This window comes from Stenella coeruleoalba (assembly GCF_951394435.1).
Source record: "Stenella coeruleoalba genome assembly, chromosome: 5".
In the NCBI taxonomy this organism is placed as follows: Eukaryota; Metazoa; Chordata; class Mammalia; order Artiodactyla; family Delphinidae; genus Stenella; species Stenella coeruleoalba.
In genome coordinates this window covers 92,737,009-92,758,381 of record NC_137150.1, presented here as the reverse complement: position 1 = coordinate 92,758,381, position 21,373 = coordinate 92,737,009, and the positions used below count along the sequence as shown (strand labels likewise).

At 35.3% G+C, this 21,373-nt stretch overlaps 1 long non-coding RNA gene across 1 annotated transcript in view; it reads right to left on the bottom strand.

Moving 5' to 3' along the window:
- Positions 1-4,039: 4,039 nt before the first annotated feature.
- The window catches only part of LOC307186717, a 223,754-nt gene continuing 206,420 nt past the window's right edge, over positions 4,040-21,373 (bottom strand). The window contains exon 5 of the long non-coding RNA XR_013828453.1: positions 4,040-4,190. This is a non-coding gene — a long non-coding RNA (uncharacterized lncRNA). The remainder of the gene's footprint in view (positions 4,191-21,373) is intronic.

Sequence of the window (21,373 nt, the reverse complement as noted above, 5' to 3'; positions counted from 1 at the left end):
CCATGATGTTTTCTCTGCCTGCAAATACTCTACGTTTTTGCCAGAGGAGCTGTAAATGGGCTCTCATACTAGGTTCACCCTATTGTTTTAAGTTTCCATTTTATCCTTTACTTCAACTTTTTAAGCACATTACACTTCCAATTTCTAGTTCAATGTTTGTCTTTTCCATTAAACTGTAAGATCAGTCACCATTTGTTCACCATTATATCCCCAAGGCTCAACCCAGCACTTGGAGAATAGTAGCCTCAACGTTACTTACTTACTTAATTACTTACTGACTAGTTAATTAATAAATTAATACTGTGTTTGGTTTTTAAACATTTAACTCAGATACATTTCTGCACATCTGCTAATGTTAATAAGTAATAAAAATACTAGTTTAACATTGCTTTTATGTTTGTTTTCATATAGTTTGATTCATTGATGTAAAAGAGAAATAAGCTATGGGTAACTTTATACTCAAGAATTTCCCTGCTGTTTAAGCAAGTCCATGGCATAGAAAGAGCACCTACTTCATTATTTCTTAAAACGATGGTAAAGCAGTATTTACACCATGTTGAATCAAGGAAAACTGAGTTACAAAGAGGTTGCTTAACCAACAAGATCTCTAGGTTAGACATTGGCAAATAGTAGGCTGTAAGTCAGGATGAATACAAAAGGGTTTGAATAATACACGTCAAAACATTGTAGCCTCAAGTATCACTAAACAGGAAGGCTGAGAAGAACATTTTTCAAGGACCACTAATAATCCTATCATATACTTGTGTGGTTTAGAGGATTAGAGCAATTCAGTGATTCACCACACCCACCACTAATCTTTCATTTCCAATGCTATTTATTCTGACGTAGAATATTAATTAAATCAGTTCTATACAGATATAGTCTCTTGAAGTGCTAAAGCAAACATCTGAAGTAGTCTCATTGAGACTGATATTAATATCAGGTTCATCTACAAAATCCCCTGAGTACCTGAAGAATACATTTTAGGTTATGAAAAATACTGGGTTCCAACACTTCAATTTATTCAAGTATTTTGTTTCATTTCCATAATCTGTTTTTATGTGCTGCTTTTTCATTTTTAAAAATGGGAGTGAGTTGAAATTAATTGCTTGGTTGCATGAACCTTAATAATTACAAAAATCTCATATGGTTTATTTAGCGCATTCCATTTAAAGAGATGCTTGTAAGAAAAACTGACTGTAATGTGATTTTATGTATGAATCCCCCTTTAGTGGAAAAGGAGTTTCCTGAACTTTTGGCCAATTGTAATAAAGCTTTATATTTTTCTATTAACCATACCCTAGATGTCACTGACTTTCAATTTTCTTTCAATGCTCAGTCATAGAGACCACATCGCACTTCAGGACGTCCATTCTGCTACTAAGTTCTCCACTCCACTTCTGAGACCCTTAAAATTTCTGAGACTAATAAAGCATGCACATATGCTCCTCAGATCCCTCTGTCTCATCACTTTCATTTTGGACCACAGATGCCCCCCAAACCTGCTCCTCAAAAGTGGCTTCTTAAGTAAAGCTCCTGTCACCCATACAATGCAAGCATTGTTAACAAGCTGCTTTTTTCACTCCTGGAAGCATACCCTGGATCAAGCCATAATATTTTTAAAATATTCACTAAAGGGATAAGAAAAGTAAGCTGAGAGAATAGCTTATGTCCCAGCCTAGCTCTCAGCAAACTGACACAAGGAAAACCAACTCAGACTCCACCAAAGTTTAGTGTCACAGTACAGCTCTACTTCCATCCTGGAACAAAAAGAAATTCTGCTCCAATCCAAGACTTCAACATTTCTTCCTCCAGAATTTAACTCTTCTCAAGAGAGGGAGTTTTTAATTATTTTATAGGGAAATTCCCATTTCCACCTATAAAATAGGATCTGGGAATCAAGATAATCATATGTATCTGGCTTTTAAAATATTACATAACATTCCATGTGGGATACTAATAATGCAGCACAAGTTGGACTGTGACAGCCTCAATCTGGCTAACAGCCTGTCTTCTATTATGGGATGAAGACACTATCAGATTTACTTATCTTTCCTGGAGTGATCTGTTCTTCCAATAAATGCAAGTAAATGCTTGGATGTAAAAGAACACTACCTCTCAAGGACAAATAATAGTTTTCAGTCATGGGATAGCATATATCCAGGTTCAAGGAAAAAAAGTTCATTTCTCTATCTCCGCAGGGATACAGTTTTGCATAAGATAAACCTAACTTCTATCATTAAACAGAACACATTTGGTTGGAAGCAGCTGCATTTTGATTACTTCTCTCCTCAAGTTTACACTATAAGGGGAGTGTAGCTATTTGCTTTATATATGTATGAGTAAAAGAGCAAACCAGAGTAACAAGTTCCCTATTCAATGTAAAGAAATATAAAGTCCAGTTTCTAGCCCCAATCACTGGAACTTCCAGCAAAACCAAAAGTGGCAGTTTTAAACTTTCAGCATTCTAAAATTCAGTCTTCATTATAAAATCTCTCTCACACACACACACACACATACACACACACGAAATCCAAAAAACCCAATAGTCAGTGACTCTATTTGCTTTTCCCCTGAGGAAAGCTGACATACTGTGTATTTCCTCTAAACTCTATTACTTATCTTCCTGGCCACTGCTAATTAATCTCTCTCCTTTTAAAGCTTGTAAATCATTAAGCAATTCATCATTCACCACGTTGGAAAATCATCTCTATTGTTTCCCAGTATTGCTTTTAATCACACATTACTGTCAACCCCCAACTCAATTGTATACTTGAAGTGTACAGTTGTGGAGTGGGGACAGATTTGTGTCTTTCAAACTACTTTGAACTGTTTCTCTGCACTCAATAGGTGGCCAATAAATATTGATCCTAATCTATTAATATATTCAGAATAATACAGTCTCCACTGTCTTTTATTAACCCCACTGTGCTATCTACAAGTTATCTTCATTTTAGTACCACTGAATATTAAATACACTATCTCAGTTAATGCTGTGACACATCTCCTAAGTCATAAATGATCCTAAGTTTTAAAAACTCCCTCTTTTCTTATTGTCTCAGTGAATTATCCAACAATTTGTCTAAAATTTTTCCTGAGAAAAGCCTGTGTAACTTTATTCCTCTGTATTTCCCTTAGCTTAGGACTCATCTGGAATATTCTAAGGACTGCTAGTGATTCCCTATACCTCCAGTCAACTAACATGACTGTTCATCATTTCTACTAATCCCATCAACAAACTGCTAAACATGAAATTGATTTTGTCCCACTTTGGCTTGAAATGTTCCAATATTTTCCTATTATAACCTTTGTTTGGCATCAAAGCTCTTCACGATATGGTCCCGTTCTTCATCTCCAGTCTTATATCCACCAAATTATATTACACACACTGCATCCTGCCACACTGAAATTTCCACTTCCTCTTAGATACAGCATTTACTTTGCACATGTATATGTTTTGGCATAAACAAAAGCATGTCAGCACATTTTATCTCTGTAAAATCTTATTAGTCCTTCAAAACACAGGTTAAATATAGTATTACCTTCACTGTACATTCATCCATGTCTCTTCCAAGTAGAATTATTAACAGCAATTTAAATTGTATCTCCATAGCACTTTATTCATATCACTAATATAGTACTCATGATGTTTATTGTTTACTATTTGTTTATATGTTTTTTCTCCTTGTTCTTTAATGAAAATGACATATTTATATCCCACAAACTTAGTTCCATTTCTGGAAACTTATTGGTCTATGGCAAGAAAAAAGCATATAATTCCAAGTTATAAAGATATAAGTTGAAATTTCAACTCTGCTGCTGGATTCAAATTTAAGATCCAACATTGACCAGCTATAAAGAATAATTTAACCTCCCTGTAAATGCAATTTTCTATAATGTAGAGCTTATAACACTTACAGAATTTTGTGGTAATAATTATCAATATGATTTTAGACCTGTATATTGTAGACTCCCCTGAAATAAAAATTTTTATTATATCACATTAGAAACCAGTTGAGTAAATGAATTCTTTACCTTTAATATTTCCATAATTTTTTTATGTGATTTAGCTTCCGGTCACTGCATCTGCACCCAATCACACATCAAGAAATAACATATAAAACTAGCTCTTCTGCTTAGATGTAAAACGCTGCGAAGAATGTTGCTTCCACCTCCACAATGAATAAAAGCTGAAAAAACACAAAATCACAATTTCTTGAACAGATCAGAGAGCAAAAGCCATAAAACACCTGTTAACCAGGTAAATTCCAAAGAGAAACAAGCTTCCTCAAGGAGAAACAAGGTACACAAACTGTCATATCTGTGGTAGAGCCACCCACCATTTCTTACCTGATTAGGTAAGAAAAAACAGTCAAAATTTTATTTAACTGCCAAAGTTCAAGTGTAGACAAGTTTATCAGTTTCAAACAGCTGAATCCTGGACAAAAGGAAAGTCTCCACACATTTGAAAAACTTTCTCACAAGTCTCTACCAAGTGAAACAAGAAAGATTTGCACCAGGACATGAGCTGAGAATGAGTAATGCAGGTATGAAGAGGTAACTGAGGCTGGGAGGAAACTAATTAAACACTGTATATTTCTCTAGACCTTTCTCTCCTATGAAGCAGCAGCTTTTAGCCTGCTGATTGAAGGGCAGCAAAGTCTTTCATACCCAGAGCACAGGCGAAAACCTTGTAACTGGGGAAAGATAGAAAAACAAACTCTGTACTCTGGAAGATAGCAGGAAATCAAGATGGCAGGAAAACATCTTAGGCCCAAAATCCTATATTGATACCAAGCAGTGATTTCTTATTGCTAGCAGAAAGGAAGTTTCCATCAAAATGAACCACAAATATGACAGTCTTTGACTGTCAAGGAAATGAGGACTTGGACTGCTGAGAAAACCATGTTCTCAGAGCTAAGGCACACAGGGCCTCCATCAGCATGAGGCTAAATTAGGAAAAAAAGAGAGGAAAATTCCTAACCCAAAGATAATCCTAGTACACAGCAACAAGCAACAGTAATTTGCTATGGGGGATGGGACAAGAGCATGAAGAGAGACCTGCAGTTCTGGCACAGGTATGCAGGAATAGCTGAAGCTAAGGACAGAATACTTATACTGAGAAAACTCATTTAAAAACATAACTGAAACATTAAAAACAAGACAAGATCAGCCCAAACTAAAGAAATTTAAAACAAGTGGTGCACTAAGGATAATCATAGCAATAATAAAACCCACAAACCAGTTCACCTCCTGACTAGATTCATTTAATCCTATACCTCACTTACACATTGATAGAAGAAGAGGTGTAAATTTTCCAGGCATAAAATATATCGACCTTCACTTTTATTGTTCTAACATGATGTCTGGCAGTTAATCAAAGATTATAAGACATGAAAAAATTAAAAAATGAAAGGAAAAGAAAACCAAAGAATCATAATAAGGTGAACCAGAATAAGAGATGACCATATGTTGTAACTCTCTGACAAGGATTCTAAAATAACTATGGTTAAATTTTTTTAATCTAGTGGGATAAACAAAAAGACAACATGCATTCACAGATGGAGAATTTCAACAGAGAGTAGAAGCTATATGAAAGAGTCAAGTGCAAATGCTGATTTTTTTTAAAAAAGATACTCAGAAGAAGAATTCATTTGGCAAGTTCATAAGTAAATTCAAAACAGTTAATGAAGGAAGTAGTGAACTGAGAGACAGATCAATAGAAATTATCCAAACTGAAACACAAAGAGGAAAAAGAAGGGGAAATAAGGACAAAGAGTTTATCTAGGGACTGTGGAAATTTTCATATAGTCTACCATATGTGTAATTTGAGTTTCAGAAGGAGAAGAATGAAGCAGAGAAAATATTTGAAGTGATAATCGTAAAGAATTTTCCAAAATAATGAAAGGCATAAATGACATATTAGAGAACCTCACTCAGGGTAATCTCTCTCTCTCTCTCTCTCTCTGTCTCTCTCACACACACACACACACACACACACACACACACACACACCACACCACACACAGCATGCAAAAATCTTAAAGGCAAGTAGAGAGGGGAGGAAATGCACATTACATACAGAGGACCAAAGACTTGTAAAATAGCAAACTTCTTGCCAGGAACTATGCAAGTTAGAAGACATTTGAGTGACATCTCCAAAGTACTGCCTACAATGAATTCACTTTAAATATGAAAATATAAATAGATGAAAAATAAGGTGATAAAAAATTAAAATATTGAAAAATATACAGTGCAATCAATAAAAGAAAGCAGAGGGGCTATATTAATGTCAAAAAAATTGACTTAGAACAAGGAAGAGGAAGAACATTATGTAATGACCATTCACTAAGAAGATGTAACAATCTTATATATAAGTGAATGAATCAATCAAATAAGAGAGCTTCAAAATGCATAAAGTAAAACAGATAGAACTGAAATAAGAAAAAGAGAAATCAACAGTCATAATTAGACAGCAATAGCTCTCCTCCACTAATTGATAGAATAAATAAACTGAAAATCAGTAAGGATCTAGAAGACTTAACATCATAAGCAGGAAAATTTACAAAAGAATTACAATAAATAAATCAACAGTGGGGATAAAATGGAATAACCAAAAACACTCACTAGAAAAGAACAGAGAACAAAATTACAAAGAATAGGTAGATAAATGGAGAATGAATAAAAAGTGTTATATTTAAATACAAATAAATCAATAATTTCACTAATTGTATAAATGCTCAAGGTAAAAAACAAAACAAACAAAGACAGAGTTTAGCAGATTAGATTACCCTAATACTGAAACCAAACAAAGATATTATAAGGAAAGAAAACTACAGACCAATATCTTTTATAAGCAGAGACACAAAATCCTTAACAAAACAGCAAATTAAATCTAGCAACATATAAAATATCAAGGCCAAATTGGATTTATCACAGAAATGCAAGTTTGAATCAACATTAAAATATTAAACTAAACATTCACCAGGTCAATAGACTGAGAGAAAAAAAATTATAGGATGACCTTAAAAAATACAGAAAAAGTATTTGACAAAAGTTAACATCTATGTTTGTTTAAAACTCTCAGCAAACTGAGAATAGAAGACTAAATGTTTTTCCCTTAGTTAACTTGGAACAAAGTGAAGCTATGCATTGTCATTATTCCTATTTATCATTGTATTGGAAATCCTAGCCAGTCCAACAGAAAAGAAAAGGAAATAAGTGGTATAGAGATTGAAAAGGAAGAAATAAACAGTGTATGTAAAGATACATGTTTTTCTGCATAGAACATTTCAAAGTTCCTAGAGAAAAAAAAAAAAAAGCTACTAGAATCAAGAAGTGAAATCAATTGTATCCTTAAACTAGCAATGAAAAAACTGAAATTAACATCATTATTACTGTCTGAAATAACACTATATGAAATGCTTAGAACTGTCTATCAAATTATTTGAAATATATGTATGCTGAAAAACATTGATGAGATAAATCAAAGAATTGAAATAAATGAAGAGATATACCATGTTCATGGATATGAAAAGTCAATATTGTTAACAGGCCTTTTGTCCCCAGATAGATCTAGAGAGTAAATATAATCCCAGTAGAAATTTCAGAAGTCTGTTTTGTTTGTGTTCTATTTTGTTTTCTTTAATAAACAAGACGATTCTAAAATTTATATAGAAAATAAATGACCTAACATGGAAAAACACTTTGGAAAACTCAGAATTAACTTGAAGGACTCATATTTCCTAATTTAAAGCATACTATATTTTTGGGGGGAGGGAAACATTACTTTTATTTTTTAATTAACTTTTATTGGAGTATAGTTGATTTACAATGTTGTGTTACTTTCTGCTGTACAGCAAAGTGAATCAGTTATACATATACACATATCCACTCTTTTTTAGATTCTTTTCCCATATAGGTCATTACAGAGTATTCAGTAGGGTTCCCTGTGCATTACAGTAGGTTCTTATCTATTTATATATAGGAGTGTGCATATGTCAATCTCAATCTCCCAATTTATCCCTCCCTCAATTTCCCCCTTGGTAACCATAAGTTTGTTTTCTACATCTGTGACTCTATTTCTATTTTGTAAATAAGTTCATGTGTACCATTTTTTTAGATTCCACATATAAGTGATATCATGTGATATTTGTCTTTCTCTGCCTGACTTACTTCACTCAGTATAGCAATCTCTAGGTCCATCCATGTCACTGCAAATGGCATTATTTCATTCCCTTTTATGGCTGAGTAATATTCCATTGTATATATGTACCACATCTTCTTTATCCATTAATCCATCAATGGACATTTAGGTTGCTTCCATGTTTTGGCTATTGTAAATAGTACTGCAATGAACACTGAGGTTCATGTATCTTTTTGAATTATGGTTTCCTCTGGATGTATGCCCAGGAGTGGGATTGCTAGATCATATGGTAGCTCTATTTTTAGTTTTTTAAGGAACCTCCATATTGTTCTCCATAGTGGTTGTAACATTCACATTCCCACCAACAAGAATGGGTTCCCTTTTCTCCACACCCTCTCCAGCATTTATTGTTTGTAGATTTTTTGGTGATGGCCATTCTGATTGGTGTGAGGTGATATTGCAATGTAGTTTTGATTTATATTTCTCTAATAGTGATGCTGAGCATCTTTCCATGTGCCTCTTGGCCATCTGTATGGCTTCTTTGGAGAAATGTCAATTTAGCTCTTTCACCCATTTTTTGATTGGCTTGTTTGTTTTTTTGATATTGAGCTGCAAAGATCTTTGTATATTTTGGAGATTAATCCTCTGTCCATTGCTTTGTTTGCAAATGTTTTCTCCCATTCTGTGGGTTGTCTTTTCATTTTGTTTATGGTTTCCTTTGTTGTGCAAAAGCTTTTAAGTTTAATTAGGTCTCATTTGTTTATTTTTGTTTTTATTTTCATTACTCTAGGATGTGGGTCAAAAAAGATCTTGCTGTGATTTATGTCAGAGTTTTCTGCCTATGTTTCCCTCTAAGGGTTTTATGGTATCTGGTCTTACATTTAGGCCTTTAATCCATTTTGAATTTATTTTTTGTGTACGGTGTTAGTGAATATTCTAATTTCATTCTTTTACATGTGCTGTCTAGTTTTTGCAGCACCACTTATTGAAGAGACTGTCTTTTCTTCATTGTATATTCTTTTCTCCTTTTTCATAATTTAGATGAGCACAGATGCGTGGGTTTATCGCCGGACTTTCTAGCCTGTTCCATTGATCTATATTTCTGGTTTTGTCCCAGTAACATACTGTTTGGATTACTGTAGCTTTGTAGTATAGTCTGAAGTCAGGGACCCTGATTACTCCAGCTCCGTTTTTCTTTCTCAAGATTGTTTTGGCTATTTCTGGTCTTTTGTGTCTCCATACAAACTGTAAAATATTTTGTTCTAATTCTGTGAAAAATGCTGTTGGTAATTTGATAGGGATTGCATCAAATCTTTAGATTACTTGTGTAGTATAGTCATTTTGACAGTGTGATTCTTCCAATCCAAGAACATGAATAAATAAATAAATAAATAAAGCATACTATACAGCTAAAGAAATCAATAAGTGTAGTATTGACAAATGAACATCTATAAAAGTCAATAAAACAGGATAAGGAGTCAAGAAATAGAGGGACATATAAGAGAAAAATTGATTTCCAACAAAGATACAAAGATAATTCAGTGGAGGAAGTTAGTAATTTCAACAATAATGCATGAAATACTGAACATCCATATGCTAAATAAACTAACCTTTACTGTCTATCTTGTAAAATATACAAAAATTAACTTGAAATGGATCATTGACCTAAATGTAAAGTTTAAAATTAACAAGCTTCTCCAAAAAAAATAAAAACACAGAAAAAAACATTTATGATCTTATGTTAGGCAAAATTTTCTTATGTATGATACCAAAATAAGACCTTTTATGGACTGAATGTTTATGTCCTCCCAAAGTTTATATGTTGAAATCCTATTCCCCAATGTGATAATATCAGGAAATTGGGCTTTTGGAAGGCAGAGCCCCCAAGAATGGAATAAGAACCATTATAAAAGAGGTAGACTTCACTTGTTCTGCCATGGGAGGACACAGTGAGAAGATGGCCATCTATGAACCAGGAAGTAGGCTCTCACCAGACATGGAATCTGCCAGCACTTTGATTTTAGACTTCTCATCCTCTAGAACTGTGAGAAATGAACACTGTTTAAGTTTTCAAGTCTATGGAGGCTAGAAGTCTAAGATCAAGGTTCCAGCGAATTCAGTTTCTGGTAAGAGTCCATTTCCTGGCTTGCAGATGGCTGCCTGCTATCTATGTCCTTATATGCCCTTTCCTCCATGCATATTTATTGTTGGGGTTGGGGGCTGGAGAGCAGTGGAGAAAAAGAGAAAGAGATTAATCTCTTCTTATAAGAACACTAATCCTAATGGACCAGGGCCCCACCCTTATGACCTCCTTTAACCTTAGTCCTTGCTTAAAGGCTTTATCTCCAAATACAACCATACTGAGGGTTAAGGCTTCAACACACAAATTTTAGGGGGAAACAAACATTCAGTTCATAATATCCCACCCTAGGTGTCCCCCAAATTCATGTTCTTCTTGAAAATATATTAATTCCATCATAACATCCCTAATGTCTTAACTCATTTCACCATCAACTCTTAAGATTAAAGTCCATAGTCTCATCTAAATCAGATATGGATGAAAAGAGAGGTACAATTTATCCTGAGACAAAATTACATTCTAGTTGTAAACCTGTAAATTCAGTCAAGCTATGTGCTTCCAAAATACAGTGTGGTTAGACAGGCATAAGATAGACATTTAAATTCCAGAAGAAAGAAATCAGAAGAAGAAGGGGTAGTGGGTTCCAAGCAAGTTCAAACCTAGCAAGTCAAGTTCCATTGGATCTTACGGCTTGAGAATAATCCTTTTTGGTTTGATGCTCTGCCCTCCAGGGGCACTGGAGTAACAGTGTCATCCCTACCACTCCCACTCCTTTGGTTCACTAGAGCATCCTCACCCCCATGGCTCTCTATGGTAAACCCACTCATGCAGCCCTCTGTGATAGCTTCCCAGTCAGCTGAAACAGAGGTGGGGCTCCACCTTCTGGAACCAAAGAGGAATCAACCTTACTTCCTGTATCTGTGGCGAGAGTGGCAGCCCTAATGATCTATGAATTAACTTTGGGGTCATTATTCGCTTGTCTTGAAGGATAAAGTGTATTTGCAGCTGAATAAATACTCCCACTGACCTGTCCTGAAGAATCCAAAAAGTCTGACAGCTGACAGACTATTTTATTTCCTTTTCTCTTTTCCCTTTAGTTCAAACTGACAGTGTCTCTGTTGATATAATCCCATTTCCATTCCTGACCTTGGTTGAGATGGCTGATTAAATCTATGAGTCACACTCATGATTTCCTAATCAATGGCTATTCAGCCACATTCTTAGTCTTCTATTCAGAACATGCCATCTCATTTTTTTTGTAATGTGGATAGGCTGAGAATATCCCAAAATTTCAAGTTCTGGTTTGTTTATTTTTTTAAACAATTCTTTCAAGTTATCTCTCTCTTCTCACATTTCATCACATTTTACAAAAGTATTAAGGAGCAACAAAGCTACTTCTTCAACACATTGCTTAGAAATCTCAGCTAAATATTCAATTTCACTGTATGCAATTTCTAATTTTCCAAAACACTAGAACACAATTCAGCCAAGTTCCTTGCCACTTTATAACAAAGAATGCCTTTCCTCCAGTTTTCAATAATATGTTTCCATTTCTCTCTGAGACCTCACCAGAATAGCCTTTTAATATTTCTACCCATATTTCTACCAAAATTCTGTTGCTGATGATACAAGTATTCTCTAAGACGATAAAGGTTTTCTCTGTAGCTCACCTGTTTCCTTTTTAATCTCTCACAGAATCACCTTTAACATCCATATTTCTACCCGCATTCCTTTCAAGGCAATCTTGACTATTTCTACCACCTTCAAACTTTTCCAGTCTCTACCCATCACCCAGTTCCAAAGCAACTTCCATATTTTTAGATATTTGTCAAAGCAATACTCTTTCAGCAACTTTTTTCACAATCACCAATATCTGGAAAATATCCAAATGTTCTTGTTCTTCAACAGGTGGATGAATGAAAAAATTGTCTCCAAGGATGGAATCAAGAAAGTAGAGTAGGAAAATCCTGAGCTCACTATTCCCATGGACAAACCCAAAATACAACTGCATATAGAAAAAGTCTCTCTGAGAAAAATCCGAAGACTAGCAGAACAGCTTTTCCACAATTAAGAATATAAGTTAAAAAACAGGGCTTCCCTGGTGGCGTAGTGGTTGAGAGTCCGCCTGCCAATGCAGGGGACTCAGGTTTATGCCCCGGTCCAGGAGGATCCTGCGTGCTATGAAGCGGCTGGGCCCATGAGCCATGGCTGCTGGGCCTGCGCGCCTGGAGCCTGTGCTCCAGTAAGAGGCCCGCATACCGCAAAAAAAAAAAAAAAAAAAAAAACACTTTTAGACAGGTAGGAGGGATAGAGATGCAGTCTATTCAGGACCCACACCCCTACCACAGTGACCTATAAGCAGTTTAGGATATCACAAACATAAGGTCTTCCCTAAGGAATAAGGGGTCAGAGCCACATGTTTGGCACCGTAGCCCTGGGGAACAGCTCCAGGAAGATGAGTCACCATACCATCTGGCTTTGAAAACCAGCAGAGCTTATGTGTGGGAGAGCTGGAGGGTTGTAGGAAACTAAGACTCCACACTTAAAGGGTTGAGGTACAAACACACTCTCTCCAAGTACCAGCACAGAAGCAGCAGTTTGAAAAGTACCTGGTGCTCTAGTCATATTGCCAAAGGCACTCCAGCACACACCTGGTCCATACCTACTTCAGCTCCAGCGGCCCCACCAAGACAGCCCCAAACCATCCAGGCAACATTTGACCCTTGCCTGCTCCAGCTCTAGCAATCCCAACAAAGTGGCCTGGGCCAACCATGCATGTCCTGGGACTCCTCCACCAGACTGCACTCACCCCAATACCACCAGCCTGAAAAGCTGCCAGGTACACACAGTCTACATAGGAGATGCCTCTACACAAGCCCAAGCCTTTAAGGCTGAGAGACTTGCCTATTTCATAGAAACAAACACAGAAGTCAAATAAAGTAAGGAGAGACAGGAATATTTTCCAAATGAAAGAACAAGATCATCACCAAGGGTGAACAAAAAGTAATGTAAGGGAGATAGGTAATTTACTGGATGAGGTGTTCAAAGTAATGGGTCATAAAAATGCTTACCAAACTGAAGAGAAGAATGGAGGCACACAGTGAGAACTTTAACAAAGGGTTAAAAAATATAAAAATCAATCAGAGCTGAAGAATATGGTAGCTGAAATGAAAAATACACTAGATGGAATCAATAGCAGATTAGATGATACAGAAAAATGCATAAGAAATATGAAAGACAGAATAGTGGTATTCACCCAAACAGAAAAGCAAAAGGAAATTTTAAAAAATGAAGATAGTTTAAAGGACTTCTGAGACAACATCATACTAACATTCGCATTATAGGGATCCTAGAAATGACCAGAGAGATAAAGGGGCGGAAAGTTTATTTGAAGAAATATGGCTGAAAACTATCCTAGCCTGGGCAAGGAAATAGATATTAAGGTCCCAGAATCAAAGAGAATCCCAATCAAAGTGAACCCAAAGAGATCCACACCCAGACATGTCACAACTGAAATGGCAAAAGTGAAAGATAAAGAGTAAGTTTTAAGGCAGAAAAAGAAAAAAACTAGTCACATACAAGAGAACCCACATAAGGCTATCAGATGATTTTTCAGAAGAATCTTTGCAGGCCAGAAGAGAGTGGCATGATATATTTAAAGTGCTAAAAGGAAAAACTTATAATCAAGAATACTATACCCAGCAAGATTACCATTCAGAATTGAGGAAGTGTGAGAATTTCCAGAGGAGCAAAAACTAAAAAATTCGTTACCACAAAACCATCCTTACAAGAAATATTAAAATGTCTTCTTTAAGCAGAAAAAAAAGGCCATAACTAGATATAAGAAAATATATGAAAGAAAAAAATCTCACTGGTAAAGACAAATATATAGAAAGGCAGTGGATCACCCATTTGAAAAGCCAGTATGAAGGTTAAGACAAAAGTCATAAAATCAACTTTAACTACAATAAGAACACAAAATTTAAAAATGTAAAATATGTCAAAAACATTAAACATGATGGAGGGGAGTAGATATACAGCATTTTTACAATGTATTGGAACTTGAGTGACTATCAGCTTAAAATAAACTGATATATATATAGGACAATATATATGAACCTCAAGGTAACCAAAAAACCTACAATAGATACACAAAAAATAAAGAGAAATGAACCCAAACATAACATTTAAAAAATATCAAACTACAAGGGAAGAAACCAAGAAGAAAGGAACAGAGAACCAAAAAACAACCAGAAGACAATTGACAAAATGACAATAAGTACATACCTATCAATAATCACTTTAAATGTAAATGGTCTAAATGTGATAATCAAAAGACATAGGGTGGGGCTTCCCTGGTGGTGCAGTGGTTGAGAGTCCGCCTGCCGATGCAGGGGACACGGGTTCATGCCCCGGTCCGGGGAGATTCCGCGTGCCATGGAGCGGCTGGGCCCATGGGCCATGGCCGCTGAGCCTGCGCATCCGGAGCCTGTGCTCTGCAATGGGAGAGGCCACAACAGTGAGAGGCCCGCATACCGCGAAAAAAAAAAAAAAGACATAGGGTGACTGCATGGATAAAAATACAAGACCCACCTATAGGTAACCTACAAGAGATTCACTTCAGCTCTAAAGACAGACAGACTGAAAGTGAAAGGATAGAAAAAGATATTCCATGAAAATGAAAGGAAAGCTGAGGTACTAATACTCATATCAGACAAAGTATATTTAAAAGTATATTTATATTTAAAGTATATAAATATATTTATTTATATTTATAATTTATTTATATTTAAAGTATATAAAAAACTCTATAAAAAACAACAAAGAAGGGCATTAAAACTGACAAAGGGATCATCCAAGAAAAGGATATAACATTCATAAATATTTATATACCCAACATAGGAGCACCTAGATATATAAAGCAAATATTAGCAGACATAAAGGGAGAAACTGACATTAATACAATAATATCAGGGGACTTTAATATGCCACTTACATCAATGGATGGATCACCCAAACAGAAAATCAATAAGGAAACATTGCCCTCAAATAACACATTACAGCAGAATAAATTAATAGATATGTACAGAACATTCCTTCCAAAAACTACAAACACACATTCTTTTCAAGTGCACAAGGAACATTCTCTAGGATAGAGCACATGCTAGGCCACAAAACAAATATAAATAAACTTAAGACAAATCATATCAAGCATTTTTGTGGGACCACAGTGATGTGAAACTAGAAATCTTTTACAGGAAGAAAACTGGAAAAACACAAATACATGGAAATTAAACAACATGGGTCAATGAAGAAATCAAAGAGGAAATCAAAAAATACCTTGAAACAAATGAAATGGAAACACTACTTTCCAAAATCTATGGGACACAGCAAAAGCAGTTCTACACAGGAAGTTCATAGCGATACAGGCCAATTTCAAGAAACAAACAAACAAGAAAAAAACTCTCAAAGAATCTAACTTTACAACTAAAGTAACTAGAAAAATAGGAACAAAGTACAAAGTTAGGAGAAGAAGGAAATCATAAAGATCAGAGTGGAAATAAATGAAATAGACACTCAAAAAGAAAAATAGAAAAGATCAATGAAACTAAGAGCTGGTTCTTTGAAACGATAAACAAAATTCATAAACCTTTATCCAGACTCATCAAGAAAAAAAGAAAGAGCTCAAAAAAAATAGAATCAGATATGAGAGAGAAGTTACAACCTAAACCACAGAAATACAAATAATCATAAGAGACTATTACAAATAATTTTATGCCAACAAATTGGACAACCCAGATGAAGTGGATAAATTCATAAAAATATACAGTCTTCCAAGAGTGAATTAGGATGAAACAGAAAACCTGAACAGACCAATTACTAGTAATGAATATGAATCAGTAATCAAAAAACTTCCCCCCCAAAAAAGTCCGGGACTATACAGATTCACAGGGGAATTCTACCAAACATTTAAAGAAGAGGTAATACCTATCCTTCCCAAAATATTCCAGAAAATTAAAGAGGAAGAAATGCTTCCATCTCATTCTATGAGGCCAGCATTACCCTAATATGAATATCAGACAGACCGTGAAAAAAGAAAGTTACAAGCCAATAATTTCTAATGAAGAGAGATGCAAAAATTCTCCATAAATTATTAACAAACTGAATTCAACAATACTTTAAAGGGATCATACACCATGACCAAGTGAGATTTATTCCAGGGATACAAGAATTGTTCAGTATCTGCAAATCAATTGATGTGATACACTACATTAACAAAATGAAGGATAAAAATCACCATAAAGCTCCTAGAAGAAAATATAGGCAGTACACTCTTTGACATCAGTCTTAATAATATTTTTTTGGATTTGTCTCCTCAAGCCAGGGCAACAAAGGCAAAAATAAACAAATGGGACTACATCAAACTAAAAAGCCTGTGCGCATCAAAGGAAATGATTGACAAAATAAACAGGTAACCTACTAAATGGGAGAATATATTTGTAAATGACACGTCCAATAAGAAGTTAATATCCAAAATATATAAAGAACTCATATAATTCATTGTCAAAAGAAATCCAATTAAAAAATGTGAAGACCTGATAGACATTTTTCCAAAGAAGACATGCCAGTGCCCAACAGGCACATGAACAGATGCTCAACATCATTCATCATTAGAGAAATGTAAATCAAAATCACAGTGAGATATCTCCTTGCACCTGTCAGAATGGCTATTATGAAAAAGACAAAAGATAATGCGTGTTGGTGAATCCTTGTGCACTGTTGAAAGATTTACTGGGAATGTAAATTGATAGAGCCACTATGGAAAACAATATGGAGGTTCCTCAAAAAATTAAAAATAGAACTATCATACGATCCAGCAATTCCACTCCTGGGTTATTTACCTAAAGAAAAAGAAAAGACAAATTTGAAAAGATATATGCACTCCAACGTTCACTGCAGCATCATTTACAATAGCTGAGATATGGAAGCAACCTGTCTAATAGATGAATGGATAAAAGAACATGTGCTGTATATATGTATTTGTGATATACATGCATATATATATATATGTATATATATTTGTGATACACACACAGGAATATTACTCAGCCATAAAAAATTAAATCTTGCCATTTGGGACAAGATGAATGGACCTAGAATACACTGTTCTAAGTAAAATAAGTCAGACTGAAAAATATAAATATGGTATGATTTTTTTTTTTTTTTTTTTGCGGTATGCGGGCCTCTCACTGCTGTGGCCTCTCCCATTGCGGAGCACAGGCTCCAGACGCGCAGGCTCAGCAGCCATGGCCCACGGGCCCAGCCGCTCCGTGGCATGTGGGATCTTCCTGTACCGGGGCACGACCCCGTGTCCCTTGCATCAGCAGGCGGACTCTCAACCACTGCACCACCAGGGAAGCCCAATATGGTATGATTTTAATTATACATGGAACTAAAAAAACAAATGAACAAACATAACAAAACAGAAGCAAACTCATAGATACAGAGAACAAATTATTGGTTGTCAGAGGGATTGGAGGTGGGGGGACTGGTGAAATAGGTGAAGAGGATTAAGAGGTATAAACTTCCAGTTTTAAAATCAGTAAGTCACAGAGATGTAAAGTACAGCATAGAAATATAGTCAATAATATTGTAATACTTCCTATGGTGACAGAGGGTAACTAGACTTATAGTGATGATCATTTTGTAATATATATAAATGTGGAATCACTACGTTGTACCCCTGAAACTGATATAATATTGTAAGTCAACTATACTTCAATAAAAAATTATATCCATATGATTGAACACTACTCAATAATAAATAAGAACAAAATACCGAAACCTGTAACAACAGAGATGAATCTCAAATTATGCTAAATGATATAAGCTAGTCTCAAATAGCTAGATACAGTATGATTCCTTTTCAATGACATTCTGGGGACAGAAAACAGATTCCTCAATTGTCAGGTGCTTGAAGTAGGGAGATGAGTTTGACTACAAAGAGACAGATAGCAATGTTTTGGGTGAGGAAACTATTCAATATCTTGATTGCAGTGGTGATTATATCACTATAAACATTTTTCAAAATTCTACTGTGTATAAATAATACTAAAGGGGAAAGAAAAGAGGATGAAGAATAGGAGGAGGAAAGGGAAGAGGAGGAAGGGAGGAGGGCTACAGAAATGTGTGAGCCTGGTTCCAAGATTATTTCCAAGTGATCTAGGCCCCTGGTATTTTACCCTGTGCAGACCACTCCAATGAATTGGGGCTTACCATGTATGAACCAACAAAAATATAGTAGAGGATATTACTTAGTTGCAAGATTTTTGAGGCCAAGTCATAAAAGACCTTGCTTTCTAGGAACAGTCATTCAGAGAGCCCTGAACTGCAATGTAAGAAGTTTAACTACCTTGAAGCTACCATTGTGGACAAAATACACAGGGAAATATACTTTAGAAATTCAAACTAGAAAAGGAGAGAGGGCTGCCTGCTCAGCCACATCGTAGGTATTGTAGTCATCCTCGAAATTGTAGACCAGAGACCATTTGTCCTGCTGAAGCCTGAACAAATTGAAGATTTATGAGAAAAAGAAATGGCTGTTGTTTTAAGACACTAAGTTTTGGCATGATTTTTTATGAAATAATAGATAAATGGAAGAGAAAATTGTAAACTAAAATAATAATCATTAAAGGGGTGTAAGCAATCAGGATAAATGCTCATACCTCAGAAGCAAAGAAAATTTTATAGAACAGAATGATCAAGAAGATAATTCCTCCCATTTGGGGAAATTTTCCCCCACCTTTCTTTTTCTAAAACTCCTTGAAACATCTGTTAATGGGGATCACGAGATTAAAAAAAAAAAAATTGCTTAAATTTAACCTTAATGGAATCAAGCCTTCTTACATTCAAAGGGAGATCAACCAACAGTTTAGATATGGTATTCCTGAATTCTGATATATACATTATGATTCACAATACAAAAACTCTTAAACATCATGCCAAATCCAGTCTTGAAGTCTATGAAATATAGTTAAGCATTTGTATTATAAACTGCGGGATAATCTGCAAATTGCCGATATATTTGCCATCATCCTATTTTGCCCAACGAAGTTAAACCCATTTCTTTGCTGGGCCCAACTGTCAGGATTTGGTTATGAAAATACGATAATCATTGACCAGTTTTAAAAATGGCTTTTAAGGAAAATGTAAAAACCTCTTAGAGGGGGTCTGTATATCTTTAGTCTTACTTTTTTTTACATGGTACACATAGAAAATTAATTCTATCTGCCAAATAATAGGAATTTTTCTAGATGATAAATAGCAACATACAGAGGAGCACAGATAAAATTTGAGGGACAATAGATGCCAGCATTGAGATTTCTGATAAAAGAGGCCAAGCTGACTTACTGTGGGCACTGCTAGGCCTAACTATTGGGGCCACACCAGAGTATGGCTATATACAGCCAAATGACATTCCATAGTAGAATGTCAAGTCAAGATGGCCCCAGGTAGAACAATGAATCAGATATTAATATATTGAAAGTAACATCTTGACAATTTAGAAGACAAAATGACTTTAGTTCAAATAAAGACTGATTCTCCTCCACCTTAAATAAAACATCACATTCTTCCCTAATTTTCCAATCCATTTTATCTTACCATCTTTCCCCTTTAGCCATCATTTTGTGTTAGAATGCACTTTCTCAAATTTCTACATCTTCAGCATAAAACCTTTCACAGTGAGTTAGAATAGAGATTCATAATAAATTTACTGCACTGACATTTACTAACCTCCTGGTAATTGCTGTCCCCTTAAGAAGACAAGAGTCTAACTCAGAATGTAAAAGAATAATTACAATAAGTTGTGGTAAATGCAACAGAAGGCTGTACAAGGCACAGATGTAGCATCAATGCATAACTGATTCTTCCAGGCTACAGCAGGCTTGCTGGACACATCAGATGGACATTTATTAGACATTTATATGAGTTTGCCAAGAGGACAAGTGGTGAGCAGAATGTTCCAAGCAGAGGGGAATAGCAGGTGCGAAGCCAGGAGGCTAAAAACTGCATGAGGCTTGGTATTTGATAAATCATAAGTATGATTAGGGGAGTAGCAGGAGATAAGAAAGGGACCAAATCAAAAAGGGCCTTGTATTTTGTAGCAAGGCAAGAGGGAGAGAGTGAAGTTCTTTAATTGGAAGAAAAATGTGATTAAATAAACATTTTTTAAAGATCACATTAGCAATAAAGTGAAGGATGGCTACAATGGAGGATATTTAAAAACAAAGAGACTATTTAGGTCACAATTTGTCTCATCATAAGATGAAAAAAAGCCTGAAAAGTGGCAATAAAAGTGGCAAAGGCATAGAAGGGAGAGGCTAGTTTTGAGAATATTTAGAAAGAGTACAGTTTGATAACTAATTAGATGTAGACATTGAGGTCAGCTAGGGTTCTGGAATAACTCTTAGATTTTTCCTAAGGTAGTGAATAACTAGTGAGTCATCATCCAATACGAGTATAGAGAAGGAACACATTTGGGTGGAAAGGCGAGTTGAACTTTTGAAATTCTGAGGTTAAAATGACCACAGAAAATACAGGTAGAAATGAAGATAGGCAAAGAATAGTTGGGACTCCCTCTAGCATTTGGGACTCCTACCTAATCAATGACATTTTCAGATTTCATTATCTGTTAAGGCATATTTTCTCTGAGCATCTGCATATCATAGGTTAAGAGCACAGACTCTGAAGCCAAACTGCCAGGATTCCTATACTTGCTCTGTTATTTTGGGGCTGCATGAACTCCAGCAATTGCTTAAGCTTTCTAGGCCTCAGTTTCTTAATCTGTAAAATGGAGATAATAATGATATTGTTTTCATAGGAATATTATGAGAATTCAGTGAGATATTACCACTGCACTAGTGCACTATGTGCCTGGCACACAGTGAGGACACTGTGGTTGCTAAATAAGATAAATAAGGCAAAGAGAAACCATTCATTTCAATATCATATTATTTTGATCTGGTATAGAGACATACCATGACTAAATTTTATATTGATTGCATACCATAAAAGCAAAAAAGGGTTTTTTGTTTCTGCTTTTTAAAGTATTTTCTTAAGAGTTGATAAAGCATTGAATTATGTGC